The 19518-nt window shown below is 39.9% G+C and overlaps 1 protein-coding gene across 2 annotated transcripts in view; it reads right to left on the minus strand.

Annotated features, from left to right (window-relative positions):
- DAAM2 (dishevelled associated activator of morphogenesis 2) overlaps window positions 1–19518 on the minus strand; it is a 209919-nt gene that overhangs the window by 163503 nt on the left and 26898 nt on the right. The window contains exon 1 of one of the 2 annotated variants that reach the window (XM_075042928.1): window positions 19158–19353. The exons of the other annotated variant lie outside the window; for it this stretch is intronic. The gene's annotated coding sequence lies outside the window, so the exon portion shown is untranslated. Of the gene's footprint in view, window positions 1–19157; window positions 19354–19518 lie in introns of those variants that run through there. 2 annotated transcript variants of the gene reach the window in all.

A 19518-nucleotide genomic window follows, 5' to 3' on the forward strand; every position in this document is an offset into this window, starting at 1 on the left:
ACAAAGGATTTGAAACGTGAACAGCTACTCTGCCTGCTCAATGCTACCAATCTAGGATTTGCAATGACCATAAAGCCACAGAACCTATCTTTTCCAGTTTCCCAAAGCTGTGCCACAGGATCCATATCCTGTCCCTCCAACTTCTAACGCACCAACAGAACAACAGGAGCCCCAGGCATTAAAGCAGTGTTCAGCAGTTGCCACTGGAATTCCAGGCAGAGAATTAAAAGCTGGGTTTGCTTTGTAGTGACAAGAAATTATTCCCACTAACAAATGTTCTGCAGCAGGAAGAGACAATGACTTTGTCATCTCTATCAACTCTGAACAGGCAAGAAACTCGCAGTAGAAATCAAATGTTACAGAACCACACCACTCACTAATATTGATACGTCTTAAGCCCTGGACTGGCAACCCTAACATTAGACTGGCATGCCCTGAGGAACCTAGGAAGAAAGGGTTCTCTGAAGCTATGACTCCTCATTGTCAAACCAGCTAAAGGATGATAGTTATTCATCAATCAACACTGTTTCCAACCACATGGTTTTGGTGGGTTAGTTTTTAGTGGGTTTTGGGGGGCTCAGACTGAAAGCAAAAAGAAACACTATGCATTGCTTCAAACACTGAGAAACAAAATGCACCAAATAAATACCTATGCCAATCTTGCAGGTCTGCTATTGGAAACTACTTATCAGGTTTAAAGTGCGACCAAAATGTTCAGATAAAGGTGCAAACTGATGACAGATATTCTTTCCTAAATACATTTAGCCACATGTACAGAGAGGAAAAGAACCTATTATCAAGAGATTGAGAGCAACTCCAGATACAAGAACAGTTTTATCAGATTTTCCGACTTGCTGCATTGGTCTCAATCACACAAGCAACACTTTCATTTGCTTTGTCCTCTAAGCAGAGCTCAGTTAAAGAGCACAACTCTGTTTTATTCTGAAGCCTGTGTACTGCAAGTAATCCAGACAATTTTTCAAGCTCTGATGCCACAGGAGAAGGGGAATGATCCCTGGGTCATGCTATTTTTAATGCCTGTCTCCCTGCCATGTCATCACTTTCATGCCACTTCTACAGAGGATGGCAGCTTTGCAACAGCTTCACCAGAGAAGATATGAAAGCCATATTAGAAAAACTTAATTAGTGTGTTCTCACTGTTAAAAGTGTAAAGTTAGAGGCACAATGTAAAGGTGATGGTCAAAATTTTCACAGTTACTGGTGAGTACTGCAAGAACCATGGACAAACAACATAACAAAACATCCAAGAATTTAAAGTCCTGTATAAAGGCACCGGGTTTCAGGATCAAGGGAATGTTTGTAGACCACCCAGTTCCAAAAGTACCCTTCGCTGTTTAGGGAAGAGAGATGTGCTGAAACTGTTCCACTTTCACTCAGTTCAGTTATATGCTGTTCATGATCTTTGCTATCATGGGGGAGAGAGGGAAGGAGGAAGAACAGAGAGAAGAGAAGGGAAGAGAAAAAAAAAATAATGCAGCTTCTGACCACCCAGGAGTTTGGTAAAGGTTTAAGGAATTTTTTGTCTTTTGAAGGATTTCTTAGTACTGGGAGATGAAAAGAAAAAAAAAGAGAGAGAAAAAAAATCTGCACAGGAATAAAGATATTCAGAAGAAGAAAAGAACATGTCTAGAGACCCATTTGTAATCCTTAAAGTTTACCAGAATCAGACATTAAATACAAACAAAAGACCTGTTCATCCTGATATGAGAAAGAAATTTTTTACAATGAGAACAATCAATCACTGGAACAACCTCCCCAAGGATGTGGTAGAGTCCCCATCACTGGAGGTTTTCAAGATGCAATTGGACAGGGTGCTAGATAATCTTATCTAGGCTCCCTTTCCCATAATAATTTGGATCAGATGAATTTTTGAGGTCCCTTCCAACTGGGCTGTTTCATGAGTCTAGGACCACTCAGCTGAGGATTTGGTTAAACCAACTGATGTTCAGTATCCAGCTGAGTGCATCCTAGATTCTACTTCCTGAAGAACCACCTATGGACCAAGATTGCCAAAAAGATATGCAGTTGATTTTTTACCATTATTAGGATTTCAATGTGATATTTGTCAAGTAGTAACACAAAAGTTACTTCACAGTGACCGTAGGACTGATTGGGTATTTACGTCTGTGTTCATGTCCATGCTCTTTCAGCTTTATCACTATTGGTTTTGGTTTCTCTACTTGCAGGACAATAGTATCTGCATTACTATGATTTTTAATTGAACAGCTGGAGCCAAACAAGCGGTATGGTTATTTAATCTTTTGCTTTCCAATTGCCAGTCTTTAAGTCTAGACCACTGAAGTTTATGCACAACACACCTTTGTTCTGCTGACCTCTAGTGACTTACTTCTAACGCTCCTCCATGCGTTTCCTGCTATGTCAACAGAGAAGCTGAGGCAGATGGAGTCATTACATGAAGGGGTCAGTGTCGGTGAATGCTAGCTAGGCTAATGCAATGGAGTTATGCCACAGTTGACCGTACTCCTTCATGTCTCTGAAGCTTCATGGTACAAAGAGGTGCACAGGTACAGGTACACAGAGGAACTGAAAGTACAGGAAGAACAAGATACTCTTCATGCAGAGTGAAAGCAAGGAAATATGAAGACAGACATATGAAATATGTCCCCCAAAGAGGACAGTGAGGTATTTTTAAACCCACTTGCTATATGAGAAATTATGGTTATTTCTAGCTTTAATAAAAGGTCTGGTTGTGGCACATGAAGCCATGGAATTCTAACTTTAATTTAGGTTTCTTGGGTAAAACAGCACTGAGGGATCACAGCAGAGCCTTTTGTAGAAGCTATCTAAGCCTGCTTAGAAGTCAGGTTACTTGCACAGGTGGCTAACGTGCTCAAGTTCAAGACACTGCAGCTTTACTGCCACCAATTTCTAAGCTTCCCAGTCTAAAGTTAGCTCAGGTCTGTCTGTGTGCATCATGCATTTCCTGTTCTAAACAGTGGTGCAGAAATACTACACTGGTAAGTTGCTGTTGTTTTCCATAACTTCATTTCACCATCAGCTAACACACATGCTAAAGGTTAGAGATGAAAGAAAAGGAGACTGTAAGGTATTCAGTACTGTAAACATCACGGCACAGAATCAACTTGTGTTGCCTCTGTACAGTGGCAGTAACATCATTTCACAGAGAAGTGCCGTGTCACCAGATTAATTGGTTGTTTGTAAAGTACTTCAGGATGAAAAGTTAATGGCCAAGGGTAAGATTACTTTTTATGTTACAGCAATGTTCACTAGACCAAGTGCCTGTTTAAATCATCAAGCTTTGTAAATTCATCCACTCGAGTGAGGCTCTCAGAAGCATTTTGTTATTCAAACTCATTCTTGGTGGGACATCAAAGCAGTGATATATCTCAGCTATTGTAACACAGACTGCCTTAGACTGTCTTAAAGGTGACATGTGAAGGGGTATTTTCTTCCTATGGAAGAATGAACTTCTAGAAAATCTATACTATTCCTCTACATGGAAGGTTGAGATAGGAAGCCTGAATGCACAAACAGATAAGCATAAGCTGGGGAAAATGTCAAATGGAGAAGAAAAGGAAGAAAGGTGATAATGGAAGACTAACCAGAGCCAAAAATTCTGGGAGGACAAATACATCAAGAGGGCCCAATCAGAAGGTTAAATGTGGAAAAGCAAAAATCAGTAACTATTCAAGTTCAGATGAAAGAAAACCACTGGAAAATAACAGACAGCTGAAAGTAGAGAATGAGACCAAAGACAAAAGACAAACCATAAGGTAATGACAGGCAGAGTCAGTCAGGACCAGATAAATATGGAACTCAAGAGGTAAGAGTCCAGGGAAAAAAACACATGAGATGAATATGAAGCACAGTTATCTGAGAAGGTTGTGGTGCTGCTCAGAAGTAGAGCTCTCAAAGACCCTTCTCCCACTACCTGGCAGGAAATTTGATGCCTGTGAAACTTCAGCAGAGGGTAGCTAAAGGCAAAAATGCCATATAGGCAAAACGATGCCTGCGACATGACAAGGGAAAAATCTAGTTCAAGATTTTTGGAAACAACAGAGAAGGCAAAGACACTTTAAATGAAACTTAAGTCCATGGAAATGGGACCAATGAAGCCAATGGAGAAATGAAAGGTCTGCCTGGGTCACTTCTACACACTCCATGCACCAATTCCATCAACCTGACAGATGAAAAATAAAAAAAGTGAAGGAGGAAAAAGTAACACTGAGACACTGGGGTTTATGGAAGCTTTTCTGTTTTTTGGTTTTTTTTTTCTTTTTTTTAAAGATGTCAAAAAACAAGGAATATATTTTAAGCGCTCTGAAAGTTTCATTTTAGACAACTCAGCCACTTAAGCTCTAGCTAAGGTGGGCAGGGAAATGTGGGAGAAACACATTCCTGTACAGCATGATTTGAAGACGTTGGCTAACTGTACATGAACTGTAATGAGGGAGAGCTTGTGTATCTCTATGTGTGTGTATATGTGCATATGCACAGGTGTATCCATCCAGGATAAAAGTGAGGATAAGTTTTCCATGGAACAATTTGAATCTCCTCACCTAAACACACAATCTTACAGTCACATAAAAAAAATGTGAGAGGTGGATTTCACCCTTTTTAATTAGGAAGGGAGCTTTCAAACTAATTCACCATTTCTATGGCTGTATTATATTTCTTTCATCCTAGGGACTCTGCCTAATTCAATGGATTGAGTCCATTACTTTAAGCCTACCCACTCTTGCAAGGAGAGAAAGAGAGACAGAGAAACAAATATTAACAGACTGTCAAATTTTTGAAAATACCACATGCATCTGTGACATGTAGGGCCAAGATGACTGACTGATAAAAATCTAGCCCCCAAAAACATGATTACATAGAAATTCATCTTGATGAATGAGAAAGAACAGACTTTCAGAGAAATCAAAATAAGGGTGCTGGCAACAACTCTGATGAGGTCTGGATCCCACCCAGAATAGTTAGGTGATTCACCAAAGTTAGGCAGCGAGTCAGTCTTCAGAATCACACACTGCTCTTCCATACCACACAGACAAGCACAGAGGATATACTTAATGAACTAGAAATCCAAGTCACCCATTATCTGCTCTAACTGGTAAACTATATTCCCTCCTACATCATCCCAAAGCCAAGAACACAATCAGCAAGTCAGCCTTTCCAAGTCCCTCTGCTATTCTCTTGAGGAATGACTAGATTGCAGTAATATGTAGTTTCTTCTGCAAGTTGCTTTGGAAAGGTAAGACTGGAGTACCATCTGTTACTCACCATTATCTCTGTCCTCATAAAAGAACGTGTTCGTAATTAAATTATAATTATGTTTGAAGTTAAAACAGGAGGGAAGAAAGAAGATCTCCTTTGGGCTGTTCAAAGGAACTGGGATAAGACAGATTTTTTTTTTTTTTTTTTCAGGTTGGGCTCAGAGATGCCACTAAGAGATATTTACTCATTTGTAAGAAAGGGTAAAGTACCATCAATTTTCACTTCTCTGGTTACAGAACACACCCAGAACGGGACTATGTTCAGACAGGTTGGGCAGGGTATAGTTCATGCTGATAAAGAAAAGACCCAGTAAACATTGCCCAGAAAGTGGCACTGCAGCCTGCCTCAGAAAAGCTGAACTCCATTTAAAACCACTTAAAAAGGAAACTTTATACAAATTAAGACTTGGTAATGAGTAAAAAAAAGATCAGAGGCAGAACTACGTGCTGATTATGAGAGAACTTAATTAAAGAAATTGTACCCATCTGCACAATGTTAAAATGGCAACATGTTCATTTCCAGAATTACCAATATTCCTACTTCACAAGAAAAATCAAAATAGTGCCTACCCTAAAGTCAGTTAACTTAACAATGCTGTCTATGTATATTGGATTTTTGTCTTATGTATTAAGCACATACAGCAAGCTCAAGGTTACTTGTGGAAATATTTTCAAGCAAAAGCAAGGTCTGAACGTCAGACTCACATAATTGATCAAGATAATAATCTTGAAACAGCTAAACTTCCATCTTGCATAGCAAATAATCAGAGCAAAGTCAGTGGCAAAGCTCTAAAGCATATCGGTAGAACCAGATTTTGGCCAGCTTTGTTTGACAGCCAACTCTTTCCTTAGTCACCATGAATATACATCCAGTCCATTTCCCACCTAACTGTGAAATTCAATTGTGTTTCAGAGGAATAATCTTTATAGAGCGCACATTAAATAAAGTCCTGCATAAGATCCACCAAGAGATTTTTCCTACGCCACACCTGGTAACAGCTGTGTCCATTCTGACTCCAGTCTTGGCATTGACTGCTGTCAATAAGTCAAGGGCAATCCTGCCTTTTATATTACAAACATTAAATGCCTTTGGTGTTGTTACCAGGAAGCATGTCAGAAGTGACCAAGCAGTCAGCTGTGCATAAAGTTCCCCTGAATAGATCTCAAACACAGAATGGGGAAAGATAACAAGAAGGTCATGGACAACAACATTTTAGCAAAAGGTCCTTATTCAGAATGGAAAGATATCCCATTGAACAGAAGGACGAAAATTACCTGGAAACTAAATCTCAGGTTGCTAATATCAAAGAGCCCCCCCAAAAAAACCCCACCCAACCCAGTCTAAAAACAGTGCTACTAAAAACATCATTGTAACTGAAAACCTCTTTAACAATGAATCTTTCATAATACTGTCTTTTGACTATTTAACTGGATTTTCAAGTTAAAGCACTATGTCTTGATTTGGTGAATGGAGATGATGTTCTTTTCAAACAAACCATCGGGTTCTTGTTCAGGCTATGTCAAGGCTATGTACTAAGAGCTAGATGGTTGAAAAAAAACCTATAAAAAACCACCAACAACAACAACAACAAAAAAACCCACAACAAAAAACTTTTATTATATGGGGACCTCTTTCATTAAAAAGTATCTGTTTTCTACTCAGACCGGACTACCCTTCTTCTTCATATCATTGCGTAAACCACCTATTGCATTACTTTTGGAAAGAGACTTCCCTTTCCCCAGCATTAGTGCTGCCGATGCCTAGGAGCTTTCAGGTATGTCTTTTCTTCCTGGAAGTGTTGCCCAATTGGAAAAGGATAACTTTGGTCATTTGCCTTGGCCTTCTGAATGAATGGCAACTGTGAGCTGCAGACAAATGACTGAGCAGCATTTGCAAGTGAGCCTTACAGTACCATGCACAGTATGGGCAGTGTATCATAAATGTATATGTTTACTAAGAAATTAAAGAAAACACAAGACGAATGCTTAGCATCAGGCCCTCATAGTTAGAACCTGTTAAATGTATTCAATATCACATTTGCCGGGGGGGGCAGGGAGCGGGGCAGAAGGTAAAAGCAAAGAATTTTGTCATTCCTGCAAGCTGAATCCAGCCTTTTGTTTCCTTCTATGGACATCATATTGCCTTTTAAAAGTACATTTATTTCTGGTTCTGCCTGTCTTGTATGAATCTTCTCCTTAGGATTCTGGAGGGAGAAAGTACAACTAATCCTGACCAAGGAACTCTAACAAGAATCATCAGCAGGACTCAAAGAGCAACTTTGCTTGTCATGACCCTCTTCAGTTTCTGTGCAAAAAGTGAGGAGCCAAAAAAAGAGAGAACAGCGAGGAACTGTTTATTGACTCTATTGATTAGAGTCCCCAGGAAGCCACATTTGGTTGGGCAGCTGAACTTCAGCCTCCTAAGTCCTTGCGAGTACTGACCAAGCACCAAAAGCATAGGGACCCTCCTGTTTTTTAGTGTCCCGAGAACTCCTTCAGCACCTATTGCCTGCACACAGGGCTCAGAGAGTCCTCACTGTGCCTTCTGGACTGAACCATGGGAGCTGTATGAAACTTGCATTACCTCCATGGGAGAAGGAGTGCCTGGGTAAACACGGGGAGCCCAGTCAGGCATCCTCTCCCACTTCTGTCACACATTTTCAATGAGAAGTACAATTATAGTACAATTAATGTCACTTCTTCTTCATCTTGGGAGACCATCACAAAATGCAATCAGAGCATAAGGATATACTCTGAGTCAAAAAATGGAAACATTTTCAACCAGCTTATTTTTCTTACATAAATAGGGCCAATCATTACCATTCATATTTTATAAACAAACAAAGAACCAATGAGTGACTACAAGGGCTTGTTGTAAAACAGAAGAGTATGCTGAGTTCTGAAAAATCTACTAGGCGCAGGGCACCTCCAGCTAGTTCTACTCAGTCCATGCTGGCACTGACTAGAAACATACTTTACCTGTAAGCTTAGACTTCCTGATGGAGATCATTAGGATGGAAGAGAAAAGAGACTGGTTCTGCTTCTTTGCATACAGTCAAACAAGGGCATTTTAAAATGTATTTACTTATGATCATCAGAGCATCAGCACCTCATGCAATGAATGATTAAGACTGTTTAAATAGATCTGTTGGAGAAGAGATACAATAATTACTTTGAATTACTGATCAGTGAACAAGTCCCAGATATTCTTTTGCACCAGTCCTGTGCACCTTCATTCCAGGAGGATTCCAGAGCTATCTTACTTGGTAAGCTCCCTGCAGAGAGGGAATACAAACAGCACACGGTGCAGCAAGCTGCCATATCTGTGTGTGCATACTTCTTAACGACAGGAGCAGTGGAGACAATAAAACAGGGTATAGAAGAAAAACTGCTTGGGTAGAGCTATCCTAGCTATAGTCCTGCTGAATTTTAAAAATATATTGCAACACCTTTTTCCTGGAATGTAGTAGCTCTACTTAGAACTGTGTGAGAAATACTTTTTTCCCTGCCTTTGCGTCATGGGGGAAAAAAACTAAAAAAAAAAAGTGTTTTAATTTCTTTGTTAATCAAAAATAACTCAGCATACACAGAAAAATACAGACACCAACTTCAGAAGAGCTCAGAACCACTGTATTCACCTTAAAGTGATGGATCCAAACAGAAGTCCCACCATTCTCACACCATCCGCTCTACCTACCTACCTACCACCCACCATCTGCTCTAATCCAGGAGCCAGGTCTTTTGTTTTGGTTCTCCCTCCTCTCCACCCTTTGTTCTTCTGCCCCCAAATTCCACCCTAAACCTCAGACAGTTTGACGGAGACTGGTACTTCCCTGCAAAAAGTCCTGGGTTTGATACACTCTGTTAAATAAAAAGCTGTTTTATAAGAGAGTCATCAACCTTAATCGTATCATTTTAAGATCAATAGCATCCTGGTAAGTATAGTATAAAGTACAGTAGCATGCTGAATGGACTATACATTTTTTTCTACTGAGTTTAAGGACGTTTGAGGAATCTTGTAAATCATGCCATTGAGCACTGCCCAGAGAGGGAAGCTGCATGGGAATGTATCAAGGTCACAGCAAACCTTACTCAGCTCTCTCTCCCCTCCATGCCCGCCCTCAACTGCGGCTTAGCGTGGGATCCTGACAGCAGGAGGTTCCCACTAGAGGCCTTTGGCTTCATCTCTCTATCAGCCCCCGGACTCTCAGCTCTTCTCAGGGACTCTCCATGCACTCCAAAGAAGAAAGATCCCAGGCATTTGTCTGGGGCTCTGGGAGCCGCTTGCCTCATTCCTTCTGAGGAAACAGCTGGAAAGTTGCCCTCAAAAACTCATTTGCGAGCTGCATTCCCTGAAAAATTTTTATCAGCTGGCTCATTTCAAGCAGGTTTTTACAGAGGGATGGGAGAGCTGGACTAGATGAAAGAGCTGGATCAACGCCTTTGCCTATGCCAGGCACCAGATCCTCAGACCCAAGTCATTCTTCACAAAGTCCCCAGTGAAAGCTTTTTACAGATGCAAAAACATGCAGGCCATTTTCTCCTCCTCCCTACCTCACCTTCCTGGCCCCAGAGTTACCAGAAAGTTACACATACTCTCTGCCTATCTAGGAAAATGCGAACACTCGCCTTTTCCTGCTTCTGTCTGTCTGAGAACTGACTGGAAAGACTAAAAAGCTCTCAAGACTAAAGAGTTTATCAAACTAAGGCACAATGACACTGGTAATGAAGAACATAGTGAAGAGAAGCACAATTTTAATTATCTTACTTTCCTAGGGAAAAACAGAGTGAGAGAAAGTCAAGAACCATCTCAGATCACAGGATTATAAGAAAGGGGAAGAGCTATTAATGTTAGAGACCAGTATTGGCACAAAACCAAATAGGCATGAACTGGCTACGAACAAGTTTAGTTTGGAAATTAGAAGCAGATTTCTAAACATCAGAGGAGTGAGATTCTTGAATGGCTTCCCAATAGGAAGCAACAGGAGCAAAAGCCATTTAATTTTGAGATAGAGATTGATAAATTTATGAAGGGAATACTGCAACATAATTTCCTGCAATTACAGAAACGCTGTACTCCGTGACTCAGGAGGTCTCTTTCAGTCTTGCACACCTCATCCTCTGCTAAGCCCAGACAGGATAAATAAATAAAATCCAGAGATGAGGTGCAACAGAACCAAAATATTAGCAGGGCAGCTAGTATAAGGGTGTCTGCTTTCTTATTAAGCAAATTTACAGGGGTTTTCTGAGTGGAATTTATCTACCTGTAGGAACTTCAGTATTTTCAGGTAAAACTTTGGATCATAAGGGAAGACTGTATTAGGAATAAAGCTCTCTATATCTATCACCACCTGCAAAGAACAGTATGAAGGTGAACTCTCCCACCTATCATGCAATCGTTAGACTACACTGTGAGAAGTTACCTTCACAGACCTGGATGCAGGGGTTAAAGCTGTCAAAGGAACTGTAAAAAGGGGCAGATAAGTAAGAAAATTAAACCAGCAAATCATTCAGGAACAATCTGAGTTAAAAAAAGAAGGTTTATAGTTGTGAAATGTGTGGATGGGTATAGAAACAATCACCTGTCTTTTTCAGACTTGACTGAAATTTTACTGTAAAGAAGCTTCTGAAACCGCTAAAAAGAGTCAGCAGGGAGAACTCTTTTCACATTCTATTTCTATATTGAAAAGCCCAGGATAATACCATCCTATTCTAAACACAGAAGAAAAAGCAAAACACATAAAGCTGAAAAAGCATGAAAAATAATAGTACTGTAACATAAGAAGTCATCTGTGAACTCTCCCGTAGCACATCAAACATGAGGTATTCATTCATCCCCACAAATGGAGTCAGTGTTGATCTATAAGCTGCAGCTCTGTATTACACATTTCAGTTTCATGCATTTAAGCCAGACAAACATTCCCAGAGGATTGAAAGAACCCGCTACAGTAAGCTGTGGTTCTATTTTGGATCATATCACAGCATAACAAATCACAGTTTCAGACACTGCGATAAAGGGCTCAATAAACCAAGTAGCATGATAACTTCATGTATATCCCTTCCACACAAGCAGCCATGTATAGAATCAAATCCACCTAAGGCACTTCAAACTGTACAACTACAAAGCAATGATCACTCATACCTACATGTATCCATATACCATGATTCATCCAAACATATATTCTTAACTACACATTGGTTACTACATACTGTTGTATAGCAGTAGCTAGCTAACCCTGTCCACACACACCAAGAATGTTTACCAGATCTGATCTCTCACATTTGAGGAAGCAGAAGAGAACATAAATTTTTAATGCAGAAAGTTCTTTCGGTGCTGCTGGTTTGTTTCAGTGGGTTTTCAGCTGTGCCCTATACAAACTGGTCCTCAGAAGCAGAGTCACTAGACATAATTGGTAACCCACCAGCTCCCTGTGAGTGCTGTCCTGCAACAAATTTTGAGTGCTGAGAATGATGCACTGGTCCCCCATTGGTCTAGCATTTTTTTTAGAGTCAAAGTGGTTTGTAAATTAAGTACAGGGTACTTGCATTATGGCTGTTTTTCCAATCCAACCTTTAAGTTGTAGGGTTTGGGTTTTTTTTTTTTCCTTCTAAAAATTTACTTAATTTACTGATTCCCCCAAAAATAACATTAAAACATGCAACGGCATTAAAAAAGTTTCTCTTAATAAAGCATCTTACAGCACCCTGTGCAGATTAGCAAATCTTTCTGAAATATGGAAAGACTTCTGTTAACTGCCGAGTAAAGATGAGAGACAAGACTTTCAAGAGAGTTCAAATATTGCTGAGGTACGAGATGCTATGTTTTCCTAAATAATTTTGCACATTAAATGTCTGACTGTTCATGTCAGTTGGTTCTCAGGCTGAGAAACTGAAAATGTAACTCTGAGCTATTTTGACTGTCTGGGCCGTGGGACATGAAGGAAGTCAAAGTAGGAAGCATGAGTATAACTCTCCAAACCCTGACAGTCACACTCTCTTGTTTTCTCTCTATTGTACTCAAAGTCAAAGCTCTGCAGTAGTTGCCTTCTTTCCAGCTAATGGTGTCTTGAAAAGATAAATGAAACAGGGAAAAATAACTTGGCTGGAGTACATTTTCATTTTTCCATTTTAATTTCACCTACAAGTCAGCCACCTTAAGCATGGCACTGGGTGGTTGTCAAAAGCACAACATTATTGACTAAAACCTAACATCAAGAACTCATAATTTGTTCTTGGGTATTTTGTTAAGCAAAAAAAAAAAAAAAAAAGGTTGTTCAATATAAAAAATCCCTGAAGGGCTTCCAACCCAAATGCTGTACAGTATTATATGATGAAAGAACTGTTAGTAAAATGAACAAGAAACAGGAAGTTTGAACTACCTGGCCAAGTTTCACTCTATAACCCGAGTAATGTGTAATTAAAAATAACCCACACAAAGAGTGAAAACCAGCTTCCAGTACAAATACATACTTTTATGATCAAGTGCTCTATAGACAGAAATGAAACATTTTTTTTCCTAGAGAATATGATTAAAAGACAGTTATTCTTTAAATCTCAGGAAAAAGGGAAGAAGACATACATACAAACATGAAAATACAAAGTTTGCATAATGTTTAAAAACAGTATCTCTTTTTTAAATACAATATCCTGCCCAAAAGTTTAGTCTGTGCTAAAGTTACCACAACTTCTGTGCCACTGTCATAGAGTCCTTCTGTCCTACCTTCCAGTCTGAAAGGAAGCATCTGCAGTTCACAGTCTTTGACTTCTAGATGAGCTTAATGCAAATGCCCACATGCAACTTTCCAAAGGGCCTCTGAATCAGGCAAAAGAATGCAGAGCCTAAAAACACAGGATTTGTGTAACCCAACTGGAGTACTGAAAAAGGGCATCAGGCGATTGAATGATTCACAGGGCTGGTAATGGAATACAGTATGTCCTTCCACCAGGTCACTAGGCTGAATCCATTCTGGATAACGAACAAAAACCACTCCCATTTGATGGCTGCTCATGTGAAATGAATTCATCAAGGCTGTCTCGATAAGTGAGCAAGTTTGCCACAGTATTATTTGTCACTTGAAACAAAAAGATCACAAGGACATCTGTGGGCATAACCTAAACATATTACAGAAGAAGCCATCCCAAATCTAACTAGTCAGCCCCTTGTTGGCAATCTGACAATGCTGCCCCCCAAAAAAATGAAGTTGAACAGAAAGATGCTGAACTTCAGTTTTGATCCTCTGACTGGACCAAGACACACAGCTAGAGAGCGGCCCTGGGGAAGCTGGCTCAGCCATGGCCCAAGGCGTCGCTTGTTCTGTGGCTGATCAATGGGACTGTGGTCTTCCAGGACTGTCAGTTTAACAGCTTTCACCCAAAGTAAATTAATTTTTCCCTCCTAAAATGGAAACAAAAGAAATCCAACTCACCGGTAAAGCTGTTCAAGATTTTTGAAAGATAATAATCCTTCAGGTTATGGGGATCTGCACTCAATAGAAAGATGTGGGTGCTAAGATGTAGTTCAGCCCCAGCTGTCAGTGCACCTTTCTATTCAAGCAAACCCAGCTTCCTGCCTTTTAAATGTGCCAAATTTGTGTGTGCTAATCAAGTTACTCTTCATTTTAGTAATGTACCAAATAGCCAGAAAAATGTTTTGTTTGCCTACCAGAAGATAAAATTGAGCCTTTAGCATATTTTCTTTAAAAAAAAAAAAAACAAACAAAAAAACACACAACAAAAAAATTACCATTTTGATGCAAACACTGAAGCTTTTACTTTATTTTGGGTCTGTTTCAGCTGCAGTAAGATCTATTAAAAAAAAAACCAAACAAACCAAAACTAAATCCTCCATCCGTCCCCTGTATCCCTGCACCACCAAATCCTGTACCTGAAAGTGTATGATAATGCCTAGCCTTCAGTCAAAGGCACAAGCTGTCAACACGAGAGTGAAGCACTAGTGTAGGCATGCACATACATGCGCATGCGCACACATAGTATTTATAAAACTGCTACTATAAGGGATTTGGGGTTTATTTTTTTAATTAACTGAAAATGATAATACAAGAACTCTTCATCTGATATGAGCTTGGGTTTCATCAGCTGCTGGAAAAGATTCTCTTGGAGAAATGAAATTACAGTGTTTCTCCATGTACTTTCTGTGGATTTCAAAATAAACACAGCTATATGATCATGCCAGTTGTAGGTAAAGTTGCAGGTCCTGATACATCTATAAAGAGGCTGCAGAGCTAGACACACAATCTGGCTAACACATCATATTGGCTAAATGACAGAATGCCCATTTAAAAAAAAAAAGTGAAGCACAAGTGAAAAGAACTAGGAACAGCAATTACAAACGGTGCCCTTGGCCTACCTGTTGCACCTAGCTATTGCGTTATACACCACATGGCATAAAAGACAGTTCATTATTTGATGGTTCTTCTGATCATCCGCATTTCTCACCATGTCAAGTTTCTCATATAGAACAATGCATGAGAGCAGGAAACTAAAAATGCAGACGAAGGCTTCATAACTGCTTTTGCTCTATGCTCCACTTTAAAAGTCAGCAGTTACACTGTGAATCAGTTACCTCCCCCCCGCCCCACAAAGGACAATTTGACAAGATGGTAAGCAACAGCCCTGAGTACAAAACTTATCCTTTCCAATGAATGCACTGAGAAGTGCAGCCTGTACTAAATAACAACACTGCCAGCTGCCACTTTGTCTTTTCTTCTCATATGGGACCTTTACAATTCATGGTCTCTTGTGCTTATCTGATTATAAAAAAGGAAGGGGGGAATCTCAGCAGGGCCTTTTTCAGTCGTAGGAACCTAGAAATTCCTACCTCTTTCCCCTATTTCATGCTCCAAAACACATCAGCTTGATACATACTTTTGCTAAGTGCTCAGAAGATTACTTCAGAGGTTTCAAGGTGTAGCAAACAAAAGGGATTGCACCATTGCTTTGATTTAGTGGCTGGCAAGGTCAGTACAGTATTTGAATGTGATTATTTAATGATATATTAGGTCACTATCATGTTTTTGTAAGTATAATTAAACTCATTGAGTGCCTAAGAGTTTTTTAAAGACTTCTTGTTCATTATTTTTTACATTTAAGAAGTAATACTTTCAATAATGGATTGAGATTAAAGAGAGATTGAAGTTTTCCAAGGATTCTGATGAATCTGGTTAAGAAAAGAACTTTGGAACTACAGATAAGAAAAAGGAACAGCTCAGTCATCAAGTGTCTCAGACACAAGATGACAGCTGTACATATTTGAAGATGTAAATAAATTAATTCCTCAGAGGATGCTCATGCACATGAGTATTGGCAGATCTGATGTAGTCTGTCTGGAAGAGTTAGGACTAGCTGCATACAGCTATCTACTCCACTGAAATTATTCTTTGGGGAACTTATTCCTGCAATAATTCCTTTCCATCTCCACCTTCAGAGCTATTAAATCTTATTTGCTTTCCTTCATCTTCTTTGCAAGTCAACATTTTTTGATGTTGCACAGGATGACTTGAGAGGTCTCCACTTATACTGATAAACATATCCCTTGTGTAATGGAAAATGTGGCATTCCAAATGACTGCAAAAGTAGAGACAGGCAAATAAATCAGAGATAACACCACATCTATCACTGTTCAGTGTGAAAAATCATCTATGAAATCTGTTCTCAAAGAACAAGGCAGGTTACTACAGCACAGGGAGTCTTTGATATGAAACTGAGGTTTTAATTGGGGACCCTGCTGCTGTTATATAAAGCAAAAAGAGCTTTACCTACAACAGAGAATAAGGACAGATTCATCTCAGCTATGTGAGCATCACAAGCCTTCATAACCTGTGGTATCATTCAGAAACATTCTTAGAGAAAGGATTTTGCAGTAGGCTTCATTAAGTAGATTATGATAAGTTGCTCAAAGAAGAATTGACAATAAGAACAAGAAGCTCTACTAAACAATGACCAAAACTAATAATATTAAAAAACGAACTGCCAGTAATTTGTTGAGTAACCATAAGTCTTGCTCTGGCTAGACTCACTCAGCAGTTACTGTCAACGTAAGCGAGTAGTAGACAAGCACTCCAATGACAGGCACAGAATTTATAGCACTGTCGACATCATAAGTTATCTACTGGCAGGTAAAAAGAGCGGTCTCTAATGAAAAAAGCTACTCAAGGAAGCTCTGTTTCTTTAGTTTGGCATAAATATAGGTGGAGGATTTCTTCACATTTTAAATATCACACACATATGTCAAATTAAGCTAATGTTTTGGAGACTCTGCAGGAGTAAACTGTATGACCTCAACGTCAGCCACGGACAGACTTACAGTGTGGACTCTCAGGTACAAAGTAACTCAAAGAAAAACACACAGGAGCAAAATAAAACACATACTAAAATGAATTTCCAAACAACACAGTAAAAATAGGATCAGGCACATCAAACTGTCTTTTCCATTTCTGAAGCAAAGACTTTAATTTGAAATATAGGCAAGTAGGAGAACTGAACTGAAATCACTTCAATTACCATATTAAACATGTCATGCAGTCACATTAAATATATGGGAGATGCAACTGATACGAGCTTAGCTGAACATCAGTGACAGGGGAGGAGACATACTTTCAGTGAATAAATTAGCCTCCTACCAAGACAAGCATCTGTTAGGGTCAAATGTGTCTCAGGATGTCTGATAGCTCTATCATTCTCAATGAACTTGCTCCACTGCCCAGGGATCCAGCATGTCCTGCACAACACATGGGAGACAGCTGAGCAATCCCATCAAATAGTCTGCTTGTAGGAAAATGAAAGAGATTCCTCAATAAGTTACTGAAGCAGCAGTCAGACATTTGACTAGTGCCTGCTAGTTCAGAGATGAACTGAAAAGGGAAATCTTTCCTCTGATCCAGTAAATCATTTCAAAGGGCCATTCATACCTGGATGTCTAATGAACCATAAGGAGTATAAAGAAATGGCTATTTTTTTCCTGAAAAGCTACTAATATCCTGAGGATGCACTGCCTCACAATAACTGTTTAACTGTCTCTTGCAAGTAAGAAAGTTGAGTTCTGCTCACATACTCTACTGATTCAGCAGAGGTAGTACCAGTCTAAAATTTTCAATGAGGTATAATAATTGGGAGTCTGAATGACTGCATTCCATATGCTCATTCAGTTCTTTTAATCTGCTTTGCCCAGCATGTCTCACATTAGAGGACTCAGAACCTGCAAATCTTTCCAGTCCACTGCAAGTGATTTGTAACTAACAGGAATAAAGCCAGGTAGAAACATCTTGTTTTTCAAGGCACAACCAAAGCCCCAAGTCACAACAGAAACATCAAGTTCTAATAGGCGTTGTATCAGATGGGAACTTGACAGCTCTGATCCTTCTCTACTCACAATAGAACTGCACTAGTTAAATAATGTCTTCGTCCCTTTTAAAGCCTGTGATTCAAGGAAATCCAAATTCCTACTCCACAAAGCAGCAGAATATTATTATATGCACCAGGATATGCAAAAGCAAGTATACACACACAAAGGTAAGGCCAGTCTGTTATATCTCTTGTATATATTTGACTCTTTGTTATATATGGGTAGAATATGGCACAATTATCAGATTCCTGTACCAATAGTGGTATTGGGATTTCTATGAAGAAAGCTGTATGCCTGCCTGAACATGTCCCTCCCCCTTTCCCCAAACTACTTGACAATATGCAGTTCAGTCATTAGGGTTTACAGGTCTTATTATTTAGCTTATAGATCTCCAACCTCTGCTACACATCTGTGCTGGATACAAAGGACACGTTCCCATATCAGATGTCTAACTCTAGCCTGCAACTTGATCAACAATGAGTGAGAGTTCTTCCTCACCTCCCACACCATTACAGAAGTGACATTTCTGTCAAGAGATTCCACACTTTCCCTCCCATTCTTTATCCAGGCCGACCCCACAAGACAATCCAGAAAAGATAACAGGATCATAACCAGGCTGTAATTTCTAAAGCTGATCAACAGAATTTATATTTTTCTTTATAATTCAGATCATCACTTTAAAAAAAACAAACAAAAAACCTACCTCCACAACTTAAGGGAACAAAAATTAAAAACATTGGCTGCTCTGACTGGATGCTATATACTGTAGCTTTCTGCATGCGTGAACAATTTCTGTTTTAATTGTTTAAAACATCTTGCCTCTATGCGATTTTTCACTCGAAATTTTACCACCTCCCCGTTTCAGGGAGGACTATGCCAGATGCAGCAACACCGCCCTCTGTCCGCTGCAGAGAACATGGCATTTAATGCCTCTGCTCTTCCAGAGCTGCCAATGTGTTTAGTTAAATTTAAACAAACATATACAACATTTGCTCGGCAATGCTTTGGCATCCAGATTTCCACTGATAATACAGTTTTAGAAAGATTTTTATTCCTGCTGCATACATCCCAGTGCTTTTTAAAACTGTTTAACATAAGATTTTTTTTTTACTCTGGAAAAGTAAATGACAAGTCATTTCAAGCTTCTTGAAAGGTTGGGGTTTTGTTGGTTTTTTTGTTTGTTTGTTTTGTTTTTTTCCAAATCTCCCTCTTTAATCATCCTCGCAAGAAAAGCCAATTACAACTCTTACCAGCTTTTTTCCCCCCACATACAAAAGCACTTGCTGGTTTCCCCTTCCCCACTCCTGCAGCAAAGCGTCAATGTGGAAAGAGGATTTCAAAATAGGAGCACAAATGCTGACAAATCCTCAAAGTTTTTTTTACACTTTTATTTTGCCTCCATGTTTTCACAGCTGCTCTGCTTAGAAGACAATAAAAAACCGGCCTGCAAAAAACATTACAAATTAAGAGACTGGAAAACTGCAGCCCAAGGAGGAGGATGTGACTTTAGTTTGACTTACCAATTTTATTCAGCTGTATATTTTCCTACTTGCTTTTTACAGCAGCTGAGCTCAGTGCTCAGGAACGTCCACCCCGTGTCAGGGAGCCAGGCAGAGCGCTGATCCCCACGCTGGTTGCTGCTGAGCGAGCGGAGCTGGGGTGGCGGCTGCTGCCGTTGCTGTTGCTGTTGCTGCTGTGTGCGCTCGCTCAGCCCCTGATCAGGAACTGCTTCCCATTCCCCAGCCCGGCTCCAGCGCTGCAGGCTTCGGGAGGCAGGGCCGGCCCCTGCTACTGTGCTGCACTTTCTTAAAGGGACAAGCTCCGGCCTGGCAGGAGCGCACGCGAATCGGGAGCTACCAGGGCTGCCCGGGGTAGCGGGCT

This window comes from Buteo buteo, chromosome 12, assembly GCF_964188355.1.
Source record: "Buteo buteo chromosome 12, bButBut1.hap1.1, whole genome shotgun sequence".
Classification (NCBI taxonomy): Eukaryota; Metazoa; Chordata; class Aves; order Accipitriformes; family Accipitridae; genus Buteo; species Buteo buteo.